The sequence below is a fragment of the Salvelinus namaycush genome, chromosome 17, assembly GCF_016432855.1.
Source record: "Salvelinus namaycush isolate Seneca chromosome 17, SaNama_1.0, whole genome shotgun sequence".
Taxonomy (NCBI): Eukaryota; Metazoa; Chordata; class Actinopteri; order Salmoniformes; family Salmonidae; genus Salvelinus; species Salvelinus namaycush.
Genome location: NC_052323.1, coordinates 28843799 through 28868418, shown reverse-complemented (window position 1 = coordinate 28868418; position 24620 = coordinate 28843799).

Sequence of the window (24620 nt, the reverse complement as noted above, 5' to 3'; positions counted from 1 at the left end):
CCTTGTACAAAAATGTAATAAAAGGTACCTACTGCATCTAAAGATATAGAATGTACCTACTGCACCTAAAGATATAGAAGATACCTACTGCACCTAAAGATATAGAAGGGACCTACTGCACCTAAAGATATAGAAGGGACCTACTGCGCCTAAATATATAGAAGAGACCTACTGCATCTAAAGATATAGAAGGGACCTACTGCATCTAAAGATATAGAAGGGACCTACTGCATCTAACATTATATAAGGAACCTACTGCATCTAAAGATATAGAAGGTACCTACTGCATCTAGCATTATATAAGGAACCTACTGCATCTAAATATATAGAAGGGACCTACTGCACCTAAAGATATAGAAGGGACCTACTGCACCTAAAGATATAGAAGGGACCTACTGCATCTAAAGATATAGAAGGGACCTACTGCATCTAAAGATATAGAAGGGACCTACTGCATCTAAAGATATATAAGGTAACTACTGCATCTAAAGAAATAGAATGTACCTACTGCATCTAAAGATATAAAAGGGACCTACTGCACCTAAAGATATAGAAGGTACCTACTGCACCTAAAGATATAGAAGGTACCTACTGCACCTAAAGATATAGAAAGTACATACTGCATCTAAAGATATAGAAGGGACCTACTGCATCTAAAGATATAGAAGGGACCTACTACATCTAAAGATATAGCAGGTACCTACTGCATCTAAAGATATAGAAGGTACCTACTGCACCTAAAGATATGAAAGGTACCTACTGCATCTACATATATAGAAGGTACCTACTGCACCTAAAGATATAGAATGTACCTACTGCATCTAAAGATGTAGAAGGTACCTACTGCATCTAAAGATATGAAAGGTACATACTGCATCTAACATTATATAAGGTACCTACTGCATATAAAATTATATAAGATACCTACTGCAATTCGAGAACGGTTTCATTTTTTTAAACTGTAGCTGTTGAGATCCAAACGCTAGAAGCGGAGGGTGTCCCTTTCAATTGTGGACCTGATGAGAGAGGCTCTTGATCAATGACCAGACCATGCTTTCCTCCACTGAGACACATCAGTCATTTAGACACCGTGAAACATGCATATTCCTTGTTGCTTAACAGTGCTGGTTAAAAGCTCTGGAATTGCTCTACGGGTTACAAAAACGACAGAACTGGAACAAATGGGATTTCGGGAGAAGTATTCTGGCTACTATAATTTGCACGTATTCAGAATGAAACATAAAACATGTTGTAACACAATGAGAAATAGTCAGGGAAATTCAACCACTATCAGGTTACATCACCATCAACTATAATCACTATCAGGTTAGATCACCATCAACAATAATCAGTCAGGTTACATCACCATCAACTATAATCACTACCAGGTTACATCACCATCAACTATAATCACTATCAGGTTACATCACCATCAACTATAATCAGTCAGGTTACATCACCATCAACTATAATCACTATCAGGTTACATCACCATCAACTATAATCAGTCAGGTTACATCACCATCAATATAATCACTATCAGGTTACATCACCATCAACTATAATCACTATCAGGTTACATCACCATCAACTATAATCACTATCAGGTTACATCACCATCAACTATAATCAGTCAGGTTACATCACCATCAACTATAATCACTATCAGGTTACATCACCATCAACTATAATCACTATCAGGTTACATCACCATCAACTATAATCACTATCAGGTTACATCACCATCAACTACAATCACTATCAGGTTACATCACCATCAACTATAATCACTATCAGGTTACAACACCATCAACTATAATCACTATCAGGTTACAACACCATCAACTATAATCACTATCAGGTTACATCACCATCAACTATAATCACTATCAGGTTACATCACCATCAACTATAATCACTATCAGGTTACATCACCATCAACTATAATCACTATCAGGTTACATCACCATCAACTATAATCACTATCAGGTTACATCACCATAAACTATAATCAGTCAGGTTACATCACCATCAACTATAATCACTATCAGGTTACATCACCATCAACTATAATCACTATCAGGTTACATCACAATCAACTACAATCACTATCGGGTTACATCACCATCAACTATAATCAGTCAGGTTACATCACCATCAACTATAATCACTATCAGGTTACAACACCAACAACTATAATCACAATCAGGTTACATCACCATCAACTATAATCAGTCAGGTTACATCACCATCAACTACAATCACTATCAGGTTACATCACCATCAACTACAATCACTATCAGGTTACATCACCATCAACTATAGTCACTATCAGGTTACATCACCATCAACTACAATCACTATCAGGTTACATCACCATCAACTACAATCACTATCAGGTTACATCACCATCAACTATAATCACTATCAGGTTACATCACCATCAACTATAATCACTATCAGGTTACATCACCATCAACTATAATCAGTCAGGTTACATCACCATCAACTATAATCAGTCAGGTTACATCACCATCAACTATAATCAGTCAGGTTACATCACCATCAACTATAATCAGTCAGGTTACATCACCATCAACTATAATCACTATCAGGTTACATCACCATCAACTATAATCACTATCAGGTTACATCACCATCAACTATAATCACTATCAGGTTACATCACCATCAAATATAATCACTATCAGGTTACATCACCATCAACTATAATCACTATCAGGTTACATCACCATCAACTATAATCAGTCAGGTTACATCACCATCAACTATAATCACTATCAGGTTACATCACCATCAACTATAATCACTATCAGGTTACATCACCATCAACTATAATCAGTCAGGTTACATCACCATCAACTATAATCACTATCAGGTTACATCACCATCAGCTATAATCACTATCAGGTTACATCACCATCAACTATAATCACTATCAGGTTACATCACCATCAACTATAATCAGTCAGGTTACATCACCATCAACTATAATCACTATCAGGTTACATCACCATCAACTATAGTCACTATCAGGTTACATCACCATCAACTATAATCAGTCAGGTTACATCACCATCAACAATAATCACTATCAGGTTACATCACCATCAACTATAATCAGTCAGGTTAGATCACCATCAACTATAATCAGTCAGGGTTAGATCACCATCAACTATAATCAGTCAGGTTACATCACCATCAACTATAATCAGTCAGGTTACATCACCATCAACTATAATCACTATCAGGTTACATCACCATCAACTATAATCAGTCAGGCTACATCACCATCAACTATAATCAGTCAGGTTACATCACCATCAACTATAATCACTATCAGGTTACAACACCATCAACTATAATCAGTCAGGTTACATCACCATCAACTATAATCAGTCAGGTTACACCACCATTCAACTATAATCACTATCAGGTTACATCACCATCAACTATAATCACTATCAGGTTACATCACCATCAACTATAATCAGTCAGGTTACATCACCATCAACTATAATCACTATCAGGTTACATCACCATCAACTATAATCACTATCAGGTTACATCACCATCAACTATAATCAGTCAGGTTACATCACCATCAACTATAATCAGTCAGGTTACATCACCATCAACTATAATCACTATCAGGTTACAACACCATCAACTATAATCACTATCAGGTTACATCACCATCAACTATAATCACTATCAGGTTACATCACCATAAACTATAATCACTATCAGGTTACATCACCATCAACTATAATCACTATCAGGTTACATCACCATGAACTATAATCACTATCAGGTTACATCACCATCAACTATAATCACTATCAGGTTACATCACCATCAACTATAATCAGTCAGGTTACAACACCATCAACTATAATCACTATCAGGTTACATCACCATCAACTATAATCACTATCAGGTTACATCACCATCAACTACAATCAGTCAGGTTACATCACCATCAACTATAATCACTATCAGGTTACATCACCATCAACTATAATCAGTCAGGTTACATCACCATCAACTACAATCAGTCAGGTTACATCACCATCAACTATAATCAGTCAGGTTACAACACCATCAACTACAATCAGTCAGGTTACATCACCATCAACTATAATCAGTCAGGTTACAACACCATCAACTACAATCAGTCAGGTTACATCACCATCAACTATAATCAGTCAGGTTACAACACCATCAACTACAATCAGTCAGGTTACATCACCATCAACTATAATCACTATCAGGTTACAACACCATCAACTACAATCAGTCAGGTTACATCACCATCAACTATAATCACTATCAGGTTACATCACCATCAACTATAATCAGTCAGGTTACAACACCATCAACTACAATCAGGCAGGTTACATCACCATCAACTATAATCACTATCAGGTTACAACACCATCAACTATAATCACTATCAGGTTACATCACCATCAACTATAATCACTATCAGGTTACATCACCATCAACTATAATCAGTCAGGTTACATCACCATCAACTATAATCACTATCAGGTTACATCACCATCAACTATAATCAGTCAGGTTACATCACCATCAACTATAATCACTATCAGGTTACAACACCATCAACTATAATCACTATCAGGTTACATCACCATCAACTACAATCAGTCAGGTTACATCACCATCAGCTATAATCACTATCAGGTTACATCACCATCAACTATAATCACTATCAGGTTACATCACCATCAACTATAATCAGTCAGGTTACATCACCATCAACTATAATCAGTCAGGTTACATCACCATCAACTACAATCACTATCAGGTTACATCACCATCAACTATAATCACTATCAGTTTACATCACCATCAACTATAATCAGTTAGGTTACATCACCATAAACTATAATCAGTCAGGTTACATCACCATCAACTATAATCACTATCAGGTTACACCACCATCAACTATAATCAGTCAGGTTACAACACCATCAACTATAATCACTATCAGGTTACATCACCATCAACTATAATCAGTCAGGTTACACCACCATTCAACTATAATCACTATCAGGTTACATCACCATCAAATATAATCACTATCAGGTTACACCACCATCAACTATAATCAGTCAGGTTACAACACCATCAACTATAATCACTATCAGGTTAGATCACCATCAACTATAATCACTATCAGGTTACATCACCATCAACTATAATCACTATCAGGTTACATCACCATCAACTATAATCACTATCAGGTTACATCACCATCAACTATAATCACTATCAGGTTACATCACCATCAACTATAATCACTATCAGGTTACATCACCATCAACTATAATCACTATCAGGTTACATCACCATCAACTATAATCAGTCAGGTTACATCACCATCAACTATAATCACTATCAGGTTACATCACCATCAACTATAATCAGTCAGGTTACATCACCATCAACTATAATCAGTCAGGTTACATCACCATCAACTATAATCACTATCAGGTTACATCACCATCAACTATAATCACTATCAGGTTACATCACCATCAACTATAATCACTATCAGGTTACAACACCATCAGCTATAATCACTATCAGGTTACATCACCATCAACTATAATCACTATCAGGTTACATCACCATCAACTATAATCACTATCAGGTTACATCACCATCAACTATAATCAGTCAGGTTACATCACCATCAACTATAATCACTATCAGGTTACACCACCATCAACTATAATCACTATCAGGTTACATCACCATCAACTATAATCAGTCAGGTTACATCACCATCAACTATAATCACTATCAGGTTACAACACCATCAACTATAATCACTATCAGGTTACACCACCATCAACTATAATCACTATCAGGTTACATCACCATCAACTATAATCACTATCAGGTTACATCACCATCAACTATAATCAGTCAGGTTACAACACCATCAACTATAATCACTATCAGGTTACATCACCATCAACTATAATCACTATCAGGTTACACCACCATCAACTATAATCACTATCAGGTTACATCACCATCAACTATAATCAGTCAGGTTACATCACCATCAACTACAATCACTATCAGGTTACATCACCATCAACTATAATCAGTCAGGTTACATCACCATCAACTATAATCAGTCAGGTTACATCACCATCAACTATAATCACTATCAGGTTACATCACCATCAACTATAATCACTATCAGGTTACATCACCATCAACTACAATCACTATCAGGTTACATCACCATCAACTATAATCACTATCAGGTTACATCACCATCAGCTATAATCACTATCAGGTTACAACACCATCAACTACAATCACTATTAGGTTACATCACCATCAACTATAATCACTATCAGGTTACATCACCATCAACTATAATCACTATCAGGTTACATCACCATCAACTATAATCACTATCAGGTTACATCACCATCAACTATAATCACTATCAGGTTACATCACCATAAACTATAATCAGTCAGGTTACATCACCATCAACTATAATCAGTCAGGTTACAACACCATCAACTATAATCACTATCAGGTTACAACACCATCAACTATAATCACTATCAGGTTACATCACCATCAACTATAATCACTATCAGGTTACATCACCATCAACTATAATCACTATCAGGTTACATCACCATCAACTATAATCAGTCAGGTTACATCACCATCAACTATAATCACTATCAGGTTACATCACCATCAACTATAATCACTATCAGGTTACATCACCATCAACTATAATCACTATCAGGTTACATCACCATCAACTATAATCACTATCAGGTTACACCACCATCAACTATAATCAGTCAGGTTACAACACCATCAACTATAATCACTATCAGGTTACATCACCATCAACTATAATCACTATCAGGTTACATCACCATCAACTATAATCACTATCAGGTTACATCACCATCAACTATAATCACTATCAGGTTACATCACCATCAACTATAATCACTATCAGGTTACACCACCATCAACTACAATCACTATCAGGTTACATCACCATCAACTATAATCACTATCAGGTTACATCACCATCAACTATAATCACTATCAGGTTACATCACCATCAACTATAATCAGTCAGGTTACATCACCATCAACTATAATCAGTCAGGTTACATCACCATCAACTATAATCACTATCAGGTTACAACACCATCAACTATAATCACTATCAGGTTACAACACCATCAACTATAATCACTATCAGGTTACATCACCATCAACTATAATCACTATCAGGTTACATCACCATCAACTATAATCACGGAGGTAAATGGATATACAGTATAGTACCAGGTCAGAAATGACAATACACTTTTTCGTATTATCTGCACAAATTTCACAACATCACAAATTGATCGTGAGACTAAAATCGTGTTTATTTACAGAACAATTATAATAGTATGGGTTTTACTATTTTTTATTTTTTTTAGAACGAACAGACAGACTATTCTGTTATTTCATACAACTTCATACAGCAACTACTACAGTAGCTACTGTATATGGATTAATAGCAGTAGTTCCAGTCCAGCCTAAGGCCTCTCCGTCTCAGTTAATAGAGCCTATCCATTCATGTCAGCTTTTGTAGGAGATGAAATTGCACAAGTGTTGTGTATCCACACAGAAAATCACGGGACTTGAACAGATATCTCTTGAGTTGAACTACTGCAATTTTCTTTTAAAGCCAAATGTATTTTTCTGTATCTATCAACACTGTGGGGTCATTTTTCTCTGAACGTTCCCTTCATCCCGAAGGAAGCTATGAAGCGGTTTCTCATGTTGCTGGTTCTGTATATCCAGGTGTAAACCTAAAACATAGGCCTACCCCATGCAGGCCGGGTTGAGCGATGTGGCTATAGGCCTTACCCCATGCAGGCCGGGTTGAGCGATGTGGCTATAGGCCTTACCCCATGCAGGCCGGGTTGAGCGATGTGGCTATAGGCCTTACCCCATGCAGGCCGGGTTGAGTGATGTGGCTATAGGCCTTACCCCATGCAGGCCGGGTTGAGTGATGTGGCTATAGGCCTACCCCATGCAGGCCGGGTTGAGTGATGTGGCTATAGGCCTTACCCCATGCAGGCCGGGTTGAGCGATGTGGCTATAGGCCTTACCCCATGCAGGCCGGGTTGAGCGATGTGGCTATAGGCCTACCCCATGCAGGCCGGGTTCAGTGATGTGGCTATAGGCCTTACCCCATGCAGGCCGGGTTGAGTGATGTGGCTATAGGCCTTACCCCATGCAGGCCGGGTTGAGCGATGTGGCTATAGGCCTTACCCCATGCAGGCCGGGTTGAGCGATGTGGCTATAGGCCTTACCCCATGCAGGCCGGGTTGAGCGATGTGGCTATAGGCCTACCCCATGCAGGCCGGGTTGAGCGATGTGGCTATAGGCCTTACCCCATGCAGGCCGGGTTGAGCGATGTTGCTATAGGCCTTACCCCATGCAGGCCGGGTTGAGTGATGTTGCTATTCATCTAACTAACCTCCTATCAAGTGAGCAAGTGTCCAAGAAAAGACAGTGCTCCCCACACTATAATCAATCACGCTATCATCAAAAACTCCATCCGTTCAGCAATCAGGGAAGCATCTGCTCCTCCTGCTGCGTTAACGGATTCCTATGTCTATACCAAATGGTAACCTATTCCCAATAGGACCCTGGTCAAAAAGAAGTGCACTACGTAGGGAATAGGGGAGAGACCTAAGTCTAGGACGCAGTCCTAAATATTATATATATCTGTTATTATAATTGTTTTAGTAATTTACTGTAGCAGACACTCTTATCTAGAGGGACTTAAGTGCCTTGCTCAAAGGTCAGTTGCAAACGACATGAGAATTGGACGGTGGAATGTAGTACACAAGACTTACTCATAGACTCTTAGTTACAATCTGGTACACTAAAGCAACTGGTTTGCTGATGTGAGCCATTAACAGCAGCTGAGAGGAGGCTCATCATTTAATTCACTTAAGTAAGTATCATAGTTATTGTTATTTTACTCCTGCTCTTTACTTATTTTTTTCTCAATTTTTTTCCTCTTATTATTGTAATACTGTATATATATATATATATATATTATTTTTTTCTAGGTATTGTTTTCTTAAAACTGAATTGTTGGTTAAGGGCTTGTAGGAATGCATTTCACTGTAAGGTCTACACCTATTCTATTCGGGGCGTATGACAAATACAATTTGATTTGATTTGATAAGTGCACCGTACAAGCTATCACCATACAGACTAGTGTCCTGTCCAGGGGGTGTACTGTACATCAAGCTGCCTCACACTACAGAAACAGGAGATAGACTAGTGTCCTGTCCAGGGGGTCTACTGGTTTATCAAGCTGCCTCACACTACAGAAACAGGAGATAGACTAGTGTCCTGTCCAGGGGGTGTACTGGTACATCAAGCTGCCTCACACTACAGAAACAGGAGATAGACTAGTGTCCTGTCCAGCGGGTGTACTGGTACATCAAGCTGCCTCACACTACAGAAACAGGAGATAGACTAGTGTCCTGTCCAGCGGGTGTACTGGTTTATCAAGCTGCCTCACACTACAGAAACAGGAGACAGACTAGTGTCCTGTCCAGGGGGTCTACTGGTTTATCAAGCTGCCTCACACTACAGAAACAGGAGATAGACTAGTGTCCTGTCCAGGGGGTCTACTGGTTTATCAAGCTGCCTCACACTACAGAAACAGGAGACAGACTAGTGTCCTGTCCAGCGGGTCTACTGGTTCATCAAGCTGCCTCACACTACAGAAACAGGAGATAGACTAGTGTCCTGTCCAGGGGGTGTACTGGTACATCAAGCTGCCTCACACTACAGAAACAGGAGATAGACTAGTGTCCTGTCCAGGGGGTGTACTGGTACATCAAGCTGCCTCACACTACAGAAACAGGAGACAGACTAGCATCCTGTCCAGTGATGTACTGGCATATCAAGCTGCCTCAACTAACTCTCCCTACACCAACACACAGGCCCACACACCTAACTCTCCCTACACCAACACACAGGTCCATACACCTAACTCTCCTTACACCAACACACAGGCCCACACACCTAACTCTCCCTACACTAACACACAGGCCCACACACCTAACTCTCCCTACACCAACACACAGGCCCACACACCTAACTCTCCCTACACTAACACACAGGCCCACACCTAACTCTCCCTACACCAACACACAGGCCCACACACCTAACTCTCCCTACACTAACACACAGGCCCACACACCTAACTCTCCCTACACTAACACACAGGCCCACACACCTAACTCTCCCTACACTAACACACAGGCCCACACACCTAACTCTCCCTACACTAACACACAGGCCCACACACCTAACTCTCCCTACACTAACACACAGGCCCACACACCTAACTCTCCCTACACTAACACACAGGCCCACACACCTAACTCTCCCTACACTAACACACAGGCCCACACACCTAACTCTCCCTACACCAACACACAGGCCCACACACCTAACTCTCCCTACACTAATACACAGGCCCACACACCTAACTCTCCCTACACCAACACACAGGCCCACACACCTAACTCTCCCTACACTAACACACAGGCCCACAGGCCCACACACCTAACTCTCCCTACACCAACACACAGGCCCACACACCTAACTCTCCCTACACCAACACACAGGCCCACACACCTAACTCTCCCTACACCAACACACAGGCCCACAGGCCCACAGGCCCACACACCTAACTCTCCCTACACCAACACACAGGTCCATACACCTAACTCTCCCTACACCAACACACAGGCCCACACGCCTAACTCTCCCTACACCAACACACAGGTCCACACACCTAACTCTCCCTACACTAACACACAGGCCCACACGCCTAACTCTCCCTACACCAACACACAGGTCCACACACCTAACTCTCCCTACACTAACACACAGGTCCACACACCTAACTCTCCCTACACTAACACACAGGTCCACACACCTAACTCTCCCTACACCAACACACAGGTCCACACACCTAACTCTCCCTACACTAACACACAGGCCCACACACCTAACTCTCCCTACACCAACACACAGGCCCACACACCTAACTCTCCCTACACCAACACACAGGCCCACACACCTAACTCTCCCTACACCAACACACAGGTCCACACACCTAACTCTCCCTACACCAACACACAGGCCCACACGCCTAACTCTCCCTACACCAACACACAGGCCCACACACCTAACTCTCCCTACACCAACACACAGGTCCACACACCTAACTCTCCCTACACCAACACACAGGCCCACACGCCTAACTCTCCCTACACCAACACACAGGTCCACACACCTAACTCTCCCTACACCAACACACAGGCCCACACACCTAACTCTCCCTACACCAACACACAGGTCCACACACCTAACTCTCCCTACACTAACAAGTGTGCGTGAAGCTTTCCAATTATTTTTAGACATTCTTTGAATCCAAATGCAAATTAATTTCAAAGGAACATATAATGCCAATATTGACATATTTTAATGTGTTCATACTAGGACATAATGTTTTAAAGTTATCAGTGAACAATGTTGAGACTATATCAAGAATGATGATGATGATCTTGATGATGATACGAACAACCAATCCACCATGTGTGTCTTCACCAATGGCTCATCCAAATGCCTGGCTATTACTGTAATGTTCCATCCAGACTGTTATGGTCTGGTCTGTATTGCCTGCTCTGGTCCCCCTCGACATCACATATGGTGGCTGAACATTTTCGCCCGTTACGACTTTAGGCATGACTGGACAGGGTGATAACCACTTGAGACACGGCTAGCCTGACAAGCCTGCCATGGCTCTCTCTCCCTCTGTAATGGCCTCTATTCACAGGCTCTTTATGAAGGGTTTACATGAGGACTCTAAGGCTAATTGGCCCACAGAGATCAGAAGTATTGTTAGTTCTGCTTGGCTTCTAACATCCATGCCTGTCATATGAGTGCCTAATCACCCTAGTGTTCCACACCTGACTAAACAGAAGCAGTTTTTTGATTTCCAAAGACTAAAATGTATCTTTCCCTGGTCTAGCTGCCTAACTATCATGATTGGCCAAAGTTTGGCCAGAACTCCACAAGCTCCATGGTGACACTGACTTCACCAACTTATTAAGCAATTAACCAAGCAGCCACCCTGGAAGGCTGGAACTTTTTCGATCAGAAACTAATGGGAGTTTCAGAAGAAGAAGAAGTAGACAGAGGTGGCCCTGGAGGTGTGATGTCACTGCTAAAATTCTGCTCCCACAATGTACTGCTGAGTCATTCACTTTGTAAATGTGTTATATATTAATGGTGTCCTCCAAAACGGTATCTTTCTTCTAGAGTCTACATTATAGTTCAACTGAAGTTAGGCAAACCTGGGGGATGTTCAACTTCTAAGGAATCTTATAAATAAGGTAGAATAACACCCCTGCCTTCCTAGAATCTTAGCTAGATGCCCTCAATTTCACACAAATCATCAAGGAACCCACCAAGTACAACCCTAAATCCATAGACACGGGCACCCTCATAGACATTATCCTGACCAACTTGCCCTCCAAATACACCTCTGCTGTTTTCAATCAGGATCACAGCGATCACTGACTCATTGCCTGCATGCATTATGGGTCCGCGGTCAAACGACAACCCTTCATCACTGTCAAACGCTCCCTAAAAAACTTCTGCGAGTAGGCCTTTCTAATCGACCTGGCCCGGGTATCCTGGAAGGATATTGACCTCATCCCGTCAGTTGAGGATGCCTGGTTGTTCTTTAAAAGTCATTTCCTCACCACCTTAAATAAGCATGCCCCTTTCTAAAAAATTTAGAACTAAGAACAGATATAGCCCATGCTTCACTCCAGACCTGACTGCCCTCGACCAGCAGAAAAACATCCTGTGGCGTACTGCACTAGCATCGAATAGTCCCCAGGGAAGTCGGGAACAAATTCACACAGTCAGTTAGGATAGCAAAGGATAGCTTTTTCAAACAGAAATTTGTATCCTGTAGAACAAACTCCAAAAAGTTCTGGGACACTGTAAAGTCCATGGAGAATAAGAGCACCTCCTCCCAGCTGCCCACGGCACTGAGGCTAGGAACACTGTCACCACCAATAAATCCATGATAATCAAGAATTTCAATAAGCATTTCTCTACGGCTGGCCTTGCTTTCCTCCTGGCTACCCGAACCCCGGCCAACAGCTCCACATCCCCCAAAGCTACTTACCCAAGCCTCCCCAGCTTCTCCTTCACCCAAATCCAGATAGCAGATGTTCTGAAAGAGCTGCAAAACCTGGACCCGTACAAATAAGCTGGGCTAGACAATCTGGACCCTGTCTTTCTAAAATCTTCTGCCGCCATTCTTGCAACACTTATTACTAGTCTGTTCAATCTCTCTTTCGTATCGTCTGAGATTCCCAAAAGATTGGAAAGCTGCCGCGACCATCCCCCTCTTCAAAGGGGGAATCCCACCGTACCCTCTCCGCTGTGCAATCCGGTTTCCGAGCTGGTCATGGGTGCACCTCAGCCACGCTCAAGATTCTAAACGATAGCATAACCGCCATCGATAAAAGACAGTACTGTGCAGCCGTCTTCATCGACCTGGCCAAGGCTTTCGACTCTGTCAATCACCAAATTCTTATTGGCAGACTCAACAGCCTTGGTTTCTCAAATCCCTGCCTCGCCTGGTTCACCAACTACTTCTCAGATAGAGTTCAGTGTGTCAAATCGAAGGGCCTGTTGTCCGGACCTCTGGCAGTCTCTATGGGGGTACCACAGGGTTAAATTCTATGGCAGACTCTTTTCTCTGTATATTTCAATGATGTCGCTCTTGCTGCGGGTGATTCCTTGATCCACCTCTACGCAGATGACACCATTCTGTATACATCTGGCCCTTCTTTGGACACTGTGTTAACAAACCTCCAAACAAGCTACAATGCCATACAACACTCCTTCCGTGGCCTCCAACTGCTCTTAAACGCTAGTAAAACTAAATGCATGCTCTTCAACCGATTGCTGCCCGCACCCGCCCGCCCGACTAGCATCACTACTCTGGACGCTAGACTGTAAACTCTCCTTCCAGACTCATATTAAGCATCTCCAATCCAAAATGAAATCTAGAATCGGCTTCCTATTTCGCAACAAAGCCTCCTTCACTCACGCTGCCAAACATACCCTTGTAAAACTGACTATCCTACCGATCCTCGACTTCGGCGATGTCATTTACAAAATAGCCTCTAACACTCTACGCAGCAAACTGGATGCAGTCTATCACAGTGCCATCTGTTTTGTAACCATAGCCCCATAAACTACCCACCACTGCAACCTGTATCCTCTCATCGGCTGGCCCTCGCTTCATATTCGTCGCCAGACCCACTGGCTCCAGGTCATCTATAAGTCTTTGCTAGGTAAAACTCTGCCTTTTCTCAGTTCACTGGTCACCATAACAACACCCACACATAGCAAGCGCTCCAGCAGGTATATCTCACTGGTCATCCCCAAAGCTAACACCCACTTTGGCCGCGTTTCCTTCCAGTTCTCTGCTGCCAATGACTGGAACGAATTGCAAAAATCACTGAAGTTGGAGACTTATAGCTCCCTCACTAACTTTAAGCATCAGCTATCTGACCAGCTTACCGATTGCTGCAGCTGTGCATAGCCCATCTGTAAATAGCCCACCCAACTACCTACCTCTTCCCCATATTGTTTTATATACTTTTTAAATCTTTTGTAAACTAGTATTTCTACTTGCACATCATCATCTGCACATCTATCACTTCAGTGTTAATTTGCTAAATTTTAATTACTTCGCTACTATGGCCTATTTATTGCCTTACTCCATTTGCACACATTGTATATAGATTTTTATATTCTGCTATTGACTGTACTTTTGTTTATCCTATGTGTAACTCTGTTGTTTTTTGTCGCACTGCTTTGCTTTATCTTGGCCAGGTAGCAGTTGTAAATGAGAACTTGTTCTCAACTAGCCTACCTGGTTAAATAAAGGTGAAATAAAAAAATAAAAAATAAAGATGCTCGTTCAGACTGATGTTTACCATTCATGTGTCTTTCTATTATCTAGGGTACTAGTTAGGTTTGGGCGGTATGCAGATGTTCATATCGTCATACCGTCCTTCTCTAATCCCGGGATTTGCGGTATTACCGGCTTAGTACACAAGGGGGCACTCAAAAAACTATGAAAAAGCCCATTTGGGCAATCTATTACCAGAATGCTAACAAAATTAGCACAAGTAATAGCACATTTACATGGAGGCTGCTAACTAGCTAAATACGAATGTATAAGTAGGAGCTCACGAATGATATTTCATGAAGGTCCTGACGAACAGTTATTTTGCTGACGATGCTTCCAGAGACAGTTTGGAACTCGGTAGTGAGTGATGCAACTGAGGGCAGATGATTTTAACGCACTACGCGCTTTCAGCAATCGACCGTTCCATTCTGTGAGATAGTGTGGCCTACCACTTCACGGCTGAGCCCGTTGTTGCTTCTAAATGTTTCCACTTCACAATAACGACACTTGCAGTTGACCGCGGGGCAGCTCTAGCAGAGCAGAACTTTCGCTAACTGACTTGTTGGAAAGGTGGCATCCTATGACGGTGTCATGTTGGATGTCACTGAGCTCTTCAGTAAGGCCGTTCTACTGCCAATGTTTGTCTATGGAGATTGCATGGCTGTGTGCTCAATTTTATATACCTATCAGCAATGTGTGTGGTTGAAATATCTGAATCTACTAATTTGAAGCGGTGTCCACATACTTTTGTATATGTAGTGTATCTCTAGCTTAAACAGATGGAATTTGACTGGGATTTTTTTATTAAGTTAATTACATTTCCGTGGGGGCACGACATTTGTAGGCTAAGGGTTCAAACTAAATGAATAATGTCCTTATCGTGGTTCTTCAATAATTATTCATAGTACTTGTTGGATGCACATTTGGAGTCCATCTGATTAGCTATGCAGTGATATTTTCACACGCACACAATGACAGTCAAGTGACAAACACACAGCTGTTACGACAGCACATGCAATGCAACAACAGCCCAAGTGCTGGAAAGAATGTGTTTGAGAGGAACGTCCAGAATAGTTTGGTGAAAACAGTTGTGCCTGGATCCACGTTGGATCTAACATCCCTTGTGACTTGATGTTGATCATCTGTTGTAGTCTGCTTGATTTACAACGGGGTCTCGCTAGATTTAACAGAGAAAGCATCAGGGTAATGACTTCATGTTTTCATGTGTTTTTTTTTTGCCACGGATTGGACACTGAGTCTACTGTCTAGGATAGTAATTGTTTAGGATAGTCTATTGTGGAACACCCGAAGCTATTCCCATGAATCTTTCTGGATAATAAAACAACAAATTACATAGCCTAGTGGGCTTATACACACTATGATCTGGTAATGAAATAACATGACAAAAAACATTTAGTTTTTCATGTTACACCTGCAATTTTAATTAAACACTACAAGGGACTTGAAGTAGCTTATTTGAAATTGAATTTGGGAGCTCAGAAAGGAAAGTACTGCAATAGGTCTACCTTTAAAAATGGCCTACATTTGGTTTGGTGCTTCAAAAGTCCCTTGTAATTATTGTAGCCAAGTTCTCCTGCTCTCTTATTCATTATCTCTGCGTTCATTATGCTTCTTCAAAGCTAGTGCCATCTGTGGCATTGTGTTGTGACAAAACTGGCCTTTTATTGTGCCCAGCATAAGGTGCACCTGTGTAATGATCATAGTGTTTAATCAGCTTCTTGATATGCCGCACCTGTCAGGTGGATGATTTATCTTGGAAATGGAGAAATGCTCACTAACAGGGATGCTAACAAAATTGTGCACAACATTTCAGAGAAAAAAAGCTTTTTGTGCATATGGACAAATGTTGGGATCTTTTTATTTCAGCTCATGAAACATGGGACCAACACTTTACATGTTGCGTTTACATTTTTGTTTGGTATATTTTAGAATGTAATGGTCATTTGAATTTCAGTGCATTTGCAAAGCCAAAAAAAATGCATTATTCTTAAAGTGGTAATGGTGTACTTGTTTTTTTTTTTTTACACTTTTGGAGTGCTTTTTGTGGGGGGATACAATTATATACATTATACAATTGTATAACATTGAGGTCCTTGAAATTTACAATGAAGTTCTTTAAAAGAAAGTCCCTGAAAAGTCCTTGAATTTGACATTGGTATAAACCTTGATTAAAGGATGGCCTCCTTTTCACAATTTGCATGAATTGTTTAGTTCCTATAACTCTAAAACTCGCTGCTGTGATATGTCATTAACATACATCTTCACCTGTTCACTTCAACATCTTTCTGTGTAAACTTTAACAACTACTTTAAATATTAAGAAAATAAAGATCAACAATACAACTGTCTAGTACCTCACCAAGATGGCTGTCCTGTGGTCATGTTGCTACCCTGACCAAGATGGCTGTCCTGTGGTCATGTTGCTACCCTGACCAAGATGGCTGTCCTGTGGCCATGTTGCTACCCTAACCAAGATGGCTGTCCTGTGGCCATGTTGCTACCCTAACCAAGATGGCAGTCCTGTGGCCATGTTGCCACCCTAACCAAGATGGCTGTCCTGTGGCCATGTTGTCACCCTAACCAAGATGGCTGTCCTGTGGTCATGTTGCCACCCTAACCAAGATGGCTGTCCTGTGGTCATGTTGCCACCCTCACCAAGATGGCTGTCCTGTGGTCATGTTGCCACCCTAACCAAGATGGCAGTTCTGTGGCCATGTTGCCACCCTAACCAAGATGGCTGTCCTGTGGCCATGTTGCCCCCCTAACCAAGATGGCTGTCCTGTGGTCAAGTTGCCACCCTCACCAAGATGGCTGTCCTGTGGCCATGTTGCCACCCTCACCAAGATGGCTGTCCTGTGGCCATGTTGCCACCCTCACCAAGATGGCTGTCCTGTGGCCATGTTGCTACCCTCACCAAGATGGCTGTCCTGTGGTCATGTTGCCACCCTGACCAAGATGGCTGTCCTGTGGCCATGTTGCCACCCTAACCAAGATGGCTGTCCTGTGGCCATGTTGCCACCCTCACCAAGATGGCTGTTCTGTAGCATGTCGCTAACCAGACCAAGATGGCTGTCCTTTGGCCATGCTGCTAGCCTAACCAAGATGGCTGTCCTGTGGCCATGTTGCCACCCTAACCAAGATGGCTGTCCTGTGGCCATGTTGCCACCCTCACCAAGATGGCTGTCCTGTGGCCATGTTGCTACCCTCACCAAGATGGCTGTCCTGTGGCCATGTTGCCACCCTCACCAAGATGGCTGTCCTGTAGCATGTCGCTAACCAGACCAAGATGGCTGTCCTGTGGCCATGTTGCCACCCTCACCAAGATGGCTGTCCTGTAGCATGTCGCTAACCAGACCAAGATGGCTGTCCTGTGGCCATGTTGCCACCCTCACCAAGATGGCTGTCCTGTGGCCATGTTGCCACCCTAACCAAGATGGCTGTCCTGTGGCCATGTTGCCACCCTAACCAAGATGGCTGTCCTTTGGCCATGCTGCTAGCCTAACCAAGATGGCTGTCCTGTGGCCATGTTGCCACCCTGACCAAGATGGCTGTCCTGTGGCCATGTTGCCACCCTGACCAAGATGGCTGTCCTGTGGCCATGTTGCCACCCTGACCAAGATGGCTGTCCTGTGGCCATGTTGCCACCCTCACCAAGATGGCTGTCCTGTGGCCATGTTGCTACCCTGACCAAGATGGCTGTCCCATGGCCATGTTGCCAGTAATGCCAAAAGCCATTCTAGTGTTCTATTTAATTCTGTGGTACCTGGCATGACTCATTGGGTGAAAGACCTCTCCTGGGGTTGGTCAAGTTTAAAACCCTGTAAAACAGTCACCAGGAAAATCAAAGGTTTCTGAAAATGTCACTGGGCTTTATAATTCATGTCTGTCATTTCAATTTGAATGCACATCTGATCTCTTCACACATATAAGGAAGCGTACCAAGAGCTTTGGTATTTCCTTATCTCTCTTCTACACATATGTTTTGCCTTCGAAGGGAAAAGGTTAATCTCTCTCTGAACTATTGAAACATTGTAACAATATTTGTCCTTGCCTCTTGTTCATGTGGAACTTAACATTGATTTTGTATCCTTTTTAGTTGTACGGTCCCGTGTGGCTCAGTTGGTAGAGCATGGTGCTTGCAACGCCAGGGTTGTGGGTTCAATTCCCACGGTGGGACCAGGATGAATATGTATAAACTTTCCAATTTGTAAGTCGCTCTGGATAAGAGCGTCTGCTAAATGACGTAAATGTACGATATACACTTAGTTCTTAATTGTTTTCAAACAAGGATTTAAAAAAAAATCAAATAAATCACATTCATAACTTAACAGCCTTTGCAGAATTTTGCCAGTAATTGGTAGGTGGGTTTGGAATCGAATGTGATTTCAAAAAATCTAACAACACATGTAGTACACATGAAGGTAAATCCAGAAGAGGTGTTATGAAATATAATGTACTGGTGTTTATAAAGACACAGATAGGAGATATAGTGTACTGGTGTTTATAAAGACACAGATAGGATATATAATGTACTGGTGTTTATAAAGACACTGATAGGCAGCAACTGGTTGTGTCCTCTGTGATTCATAATAATTGTTTTCTAAGAATCTAGGCTCCGTCTGGAGAACACATAGAGGTCATTGCATTATGCATAACAGCTATATCCTCAGCGGTACGGTAACTCATTATGAGATGTGACGTAGTTATTAAAAACGAAGACACAGACATGCAGCAGGAAAATACATGTTTAGTGGTGTTCATTATTGATGTTTCACTCAGTAAACTCATTGATCCATATATAATTAAATCCGCTAATGCTCAGATATTTATGCATTAATATTTACTGTGAACATTCCCTTTTGTTTAGAAAAAAAGGAAAAGCCTGCTGGTAAATATTTTACAAAAATATCTCAGGTGTTATTTTTAACTGTAGATTGTTACGCTATCGGTCGTGCTAATCGTGACTGAAATATTGAAGTACCAGAGCTTGTAAATGTTTCATTTTTCTGGTCTGGTGTTATGTACTTCTTTATCACATTGTACTAAACAATAATCATGTTTCTGATTTCATGTCTAATTTGCTTCTGGCAATATAATATGGTACAATCACCTATGTTGACACAATCAAAGAGACCATCTAGGATTGATGATTGAATTCCTATTTTTCACTGATTACACTTAATAGCCTTTATCATAAACATAAATTATAATGTAAATGTTTTAATTGAATACCTATTCAATTCAATGTAAGTTTTTTAAAGCACAATGGTCATAGGAAATACATTTTAGATTGAACAACGGCACATAATTAATATTTTAGAATAACTAGGGCATTAACCTGTTAGTGTGTAGGGGGCGCTATTTTCACTTTGGGAAAAAATCGTGCCCAAATGAAACGGCCTTGTACTCTGTTCTAGATCGTACAATATGCATATTATTATTACTATTGGATAGAAAACACTCTCAAGTTTCTAAAACTGTTTGAATTATATCTGTGAGTAAAACAGAACTCATTTTGCAGCAAACTTCCAGACAGGAAGTGAAAAATCTGAAATCGAGGCTCTGTTCCAGGGCCTGCCTATTCAACTGGCTTACATCTATCGATATACATGCACTTCATACGCCTTCCACTAGATGTCAACAGGCAGTGGGAGGTGAAATGGGGTGTCTAGCTTGATCTGAGGTCGAACAAGAGCTTTTGGAGTGACAGGTCTGGAAATTTCATTGTCTTCGAAGGCGCGAGAAGGAACCCCAGATTGCCTTCTGAAAAGCGTTCGGTATACACGGCTAATATCTCCGGCTCTGATTTTATTTGATACATGTGATAATATCATCGTAAAGTATGTTTTTTCAACCGAGTTTTATCAGATTATTCAACGTTTATCGGGACTTTTGGAGTTTGCGTCGAGAGAAGATGGACATGTTCGCGCCACTTGGCTAGCTAAGGTTGCTAATTCGACAGGAGAAGAGGACATTCTAAAACCAAACAACAATTTATTCTAGACCAAGGACTCCTTGTACAAGATTCTGATGGAAGCTCAGCAAAAGTAAAAACAATTTATGATGTTATTTCGTATTTTTGTGTGAAATGTTTAGTCCTATTCTCCGCCCTTTTAGCGGGCGCTGTCTCGCAATAACGCAAGCTGTATGTCGTACTAAAGTTATTTTTAAAAATCTAACACAGCGGTTGCATTAAGAACCAGTGTATCCTTCATTTGCCATACAACAAGTATTTTTATGTAAAGTTTATGATGAGTTATTTGGTCAGATTAGGTGAGTGTCAGAAATATATCCGGACATTCTGGGAAAAAGTTGCTACATTTTCACAATGTATAACCACGGTTTTCAGCTCTAAATATGCACATTTTCGAACAAAACATAAATGTTTTGTGTAACATGATGTTTTAAGACTGTCATCTGATGAAGTTGTCCAAAGGTTAGTGAATTATTTTATATTTATTGCTGGTTTTTGCTAAAGCTATCTTTGCGGTGAATAAATGCGGTTGTGTGTTTGGCTATTGTGGTAAGCTAATATATTTCTATTTTGTGTTTTCGCTGTAAAACACTTAAAAAAACGGAAATATTGGCTGGATTCACAAGATGTTTATCTTTCATTTGCTGTACACCATGTATTTTTCATAAATGTTTTATGATGAGTATTTATGTATTTCACGTTGCTCTCTGTAATTATTCTGGCTGCTTCGGTGCTATTTGTGATTGTAGCTGCAATGTAAAACTATGATTTATACCTCAAATATGCACATTTTTCGAACAAAACATAAATGTATTGTGTAACATGTTATAAGACTGTCATCCGATGAAGTTGTTTCTTGGTTAGTGACTAATTATATCTATATTTTGTCGGTTTTTTGAAAGCTACCTATGCGGTGGATAAATAGCGTTGTGTGTTTGGCTATTGTGGTGAGCTAACATAAATATATATTGTGTTTTCGCTGTAAAACATTTAAAAAATCGGACATGTTGGCTGGATTCACAATATGTTTATCTTTTATTTGCTGTATTGGACTTGTTAATGTGTGGAAGTTAAATATTTCTAAAAATATTTTTTGAATTTCGCGCTCTGCGAAGGCAGCGGAATGTTGTGGGTGTTCCGCTGGCGGAACCCCGGGGCGAGAAAGGTTAATGAAGTTGAATAATGAATATACAATTGTATAAAAAGTGTACTTTCCTCTTAATGGCCATTTTATAACAGCACATGAGGAATTACCTATATATACAAAAGTATGTGGACACACCTTCAAATTAGTAGATTCGGCTATTTTAGATACACCCGTTGCTGACAGGTGTATAAAATTGAGCACACAGCCATGCAATCTCCATAAATTAACATCGGCAGTAGAATGGCCTTACTGAAGAGCTCAGTGACTTTCAACATGGCACCGTCACAGAATGCCACCTTTACAACAAGTCAGTTAGTCAAATTCTGCTCTGCTAGAGCTGCCCCGGTCAACTGTGAGTGCTGTTATTGTGAAGTGGAAAACGTCTAGGAGCAACAACGACTCAGCCTCGAAGTGGTTGGCCACAGAAACTCACCGAATGGGACCGCCTAGTGCTGAAGCGCGTATCACATTAAAATGGTCTGTCCTCGGATGCAACACTCCGTACCGAGTTCCAAAATGCCTCTGGAAGCAATGTCAGCACAAGAAGTGTTCATAGGGAGCTTCCTGAAATGGGTTTCCAAGGCCGAGCAGCCACACACAAGCCTAAGCGTCAGCTGGAGTGGTGTAAAACTCACCACCATTGGACTCTGGAGCAGTGGAAACACATTCTTTGGAGTATTGAATCACGCCTCATCATCTGGAAGTCCGACGGACACATCTGAGTTTGGCGGATGCCAGGAGAACGCTACCTGCCACAATACATAGTGCCAAATGTAAAGTTTGGTGGAGGAGGAATAATGGTCTGGAGCTGTTTTTCATGGCCCCTTAGTTCCAGTGAAGGGAAATCTTAACGCAACAGCAAGCAATGACATTCTAGACTATTCTCTGCTTCCAACTTTGTGTTAACAGTTTGGGGAAGGTCCTTTCCTGTTTCAGCATGACAATGCCCCCCTGCACAAAGCGAAGTACATACAGAAATGGTTTGTTGAGATCGGTGTGGAAGAACTTGACTAGCCTGCACAGAGCCCTGACATGAACACCATCGTAAACCTTTGGTAGGAATTGGAATGCCAACTGCGAGCCAAGCCTAATCACCCAACATCAATGCCCGACCTCAATAATGCTCTTGTGGCTAAGTGGAAGCAAGTCCCCACAGCAATGTACCAACATCTAGTGGAAAGCCTTCCCTGAAGAGTTGAGGTTGTTATAGCAGCAAAGGGGGGACCAACTCCATAATAATGCCCATGATTTTGGTCATGTAGTGTAGATGAATGTTATGATCATGATGAATGACCTATAGAGATGAAGGTTATTTTATGTAGATACCTAAACTACTAAATTCTACATGGACACAACGATCAAGGCAGGTTAAGCATTACAACTGGTAGGAACAGTGAACAACATGTCTGTCTAGCTTTAATCAACGCTAGTTTTCTTCCTTATTTTCAATGGCTTGATGTCAAGTGTCTATCATGTAATATTTAGCTGTGTCTCTAAACTCTACATTCACTATACCTGAGTTTATAGCAAGCTATCTGAGGGGGGAGCGGATCCAGTTTATAACAGACGTTCCTCTCTGATGGGGAGCGGATCCAGTTTATAACAGACATTCCTCTCTGATGGGGAGCGGATCCAGTTTATAACAGACATTCCTCTCTGATGGGGAGCGGATCCAGTTTATAACAGACATTCCTCTCTGAGGGGGGAGCGGATCCAGTTTATAACAGACATTCCTCTCTGATGGGGAGCGGATCCAGTTTATAACAGACGTTCCTCTCTGATGGGGAGCGGATCCAGTTTCTAACAGACGTTCCTCTCTGATGGGGAGCGGATCCAGTTTCTAACAGACATTCCTCTCTGATGGGGAGCGGATCCAGTTTATAACAGACATTCCTCTCTGATGGGGAGCGGATCCAGTTTATAACAGACATTCCTCTCTGATGGGGAGCGGATCCAGTTTATAACAGACATTCCTCTCTGATGGGGAGCGGATCCAGTTTGTAACAGACATTCCTCTCTGATGGGGAGCGGATCCAGTTTATAACAGACATTCCTCTCTGATGGGGAGCGGATCCAGTTTATAACAGACATTCCTCTCTGATGGGGAGCGGATCCAGTTTATAACAGACATTCCTCTCTGATGGGGAGCGGATCCAGTTTATAACAGACATTCCTCTCTGATGGGGAGCGGATCCAGTTTATAACAGACATTCCTCTTTGATGGGGAGCGGATCCAGTTTATAACAGACATTCCTCTCTGATGGGGAGCGGATCCAGTTTATAACAGACGTTCCTCTCTGATGGGGAGCGGATCCAGTTTATAACAGA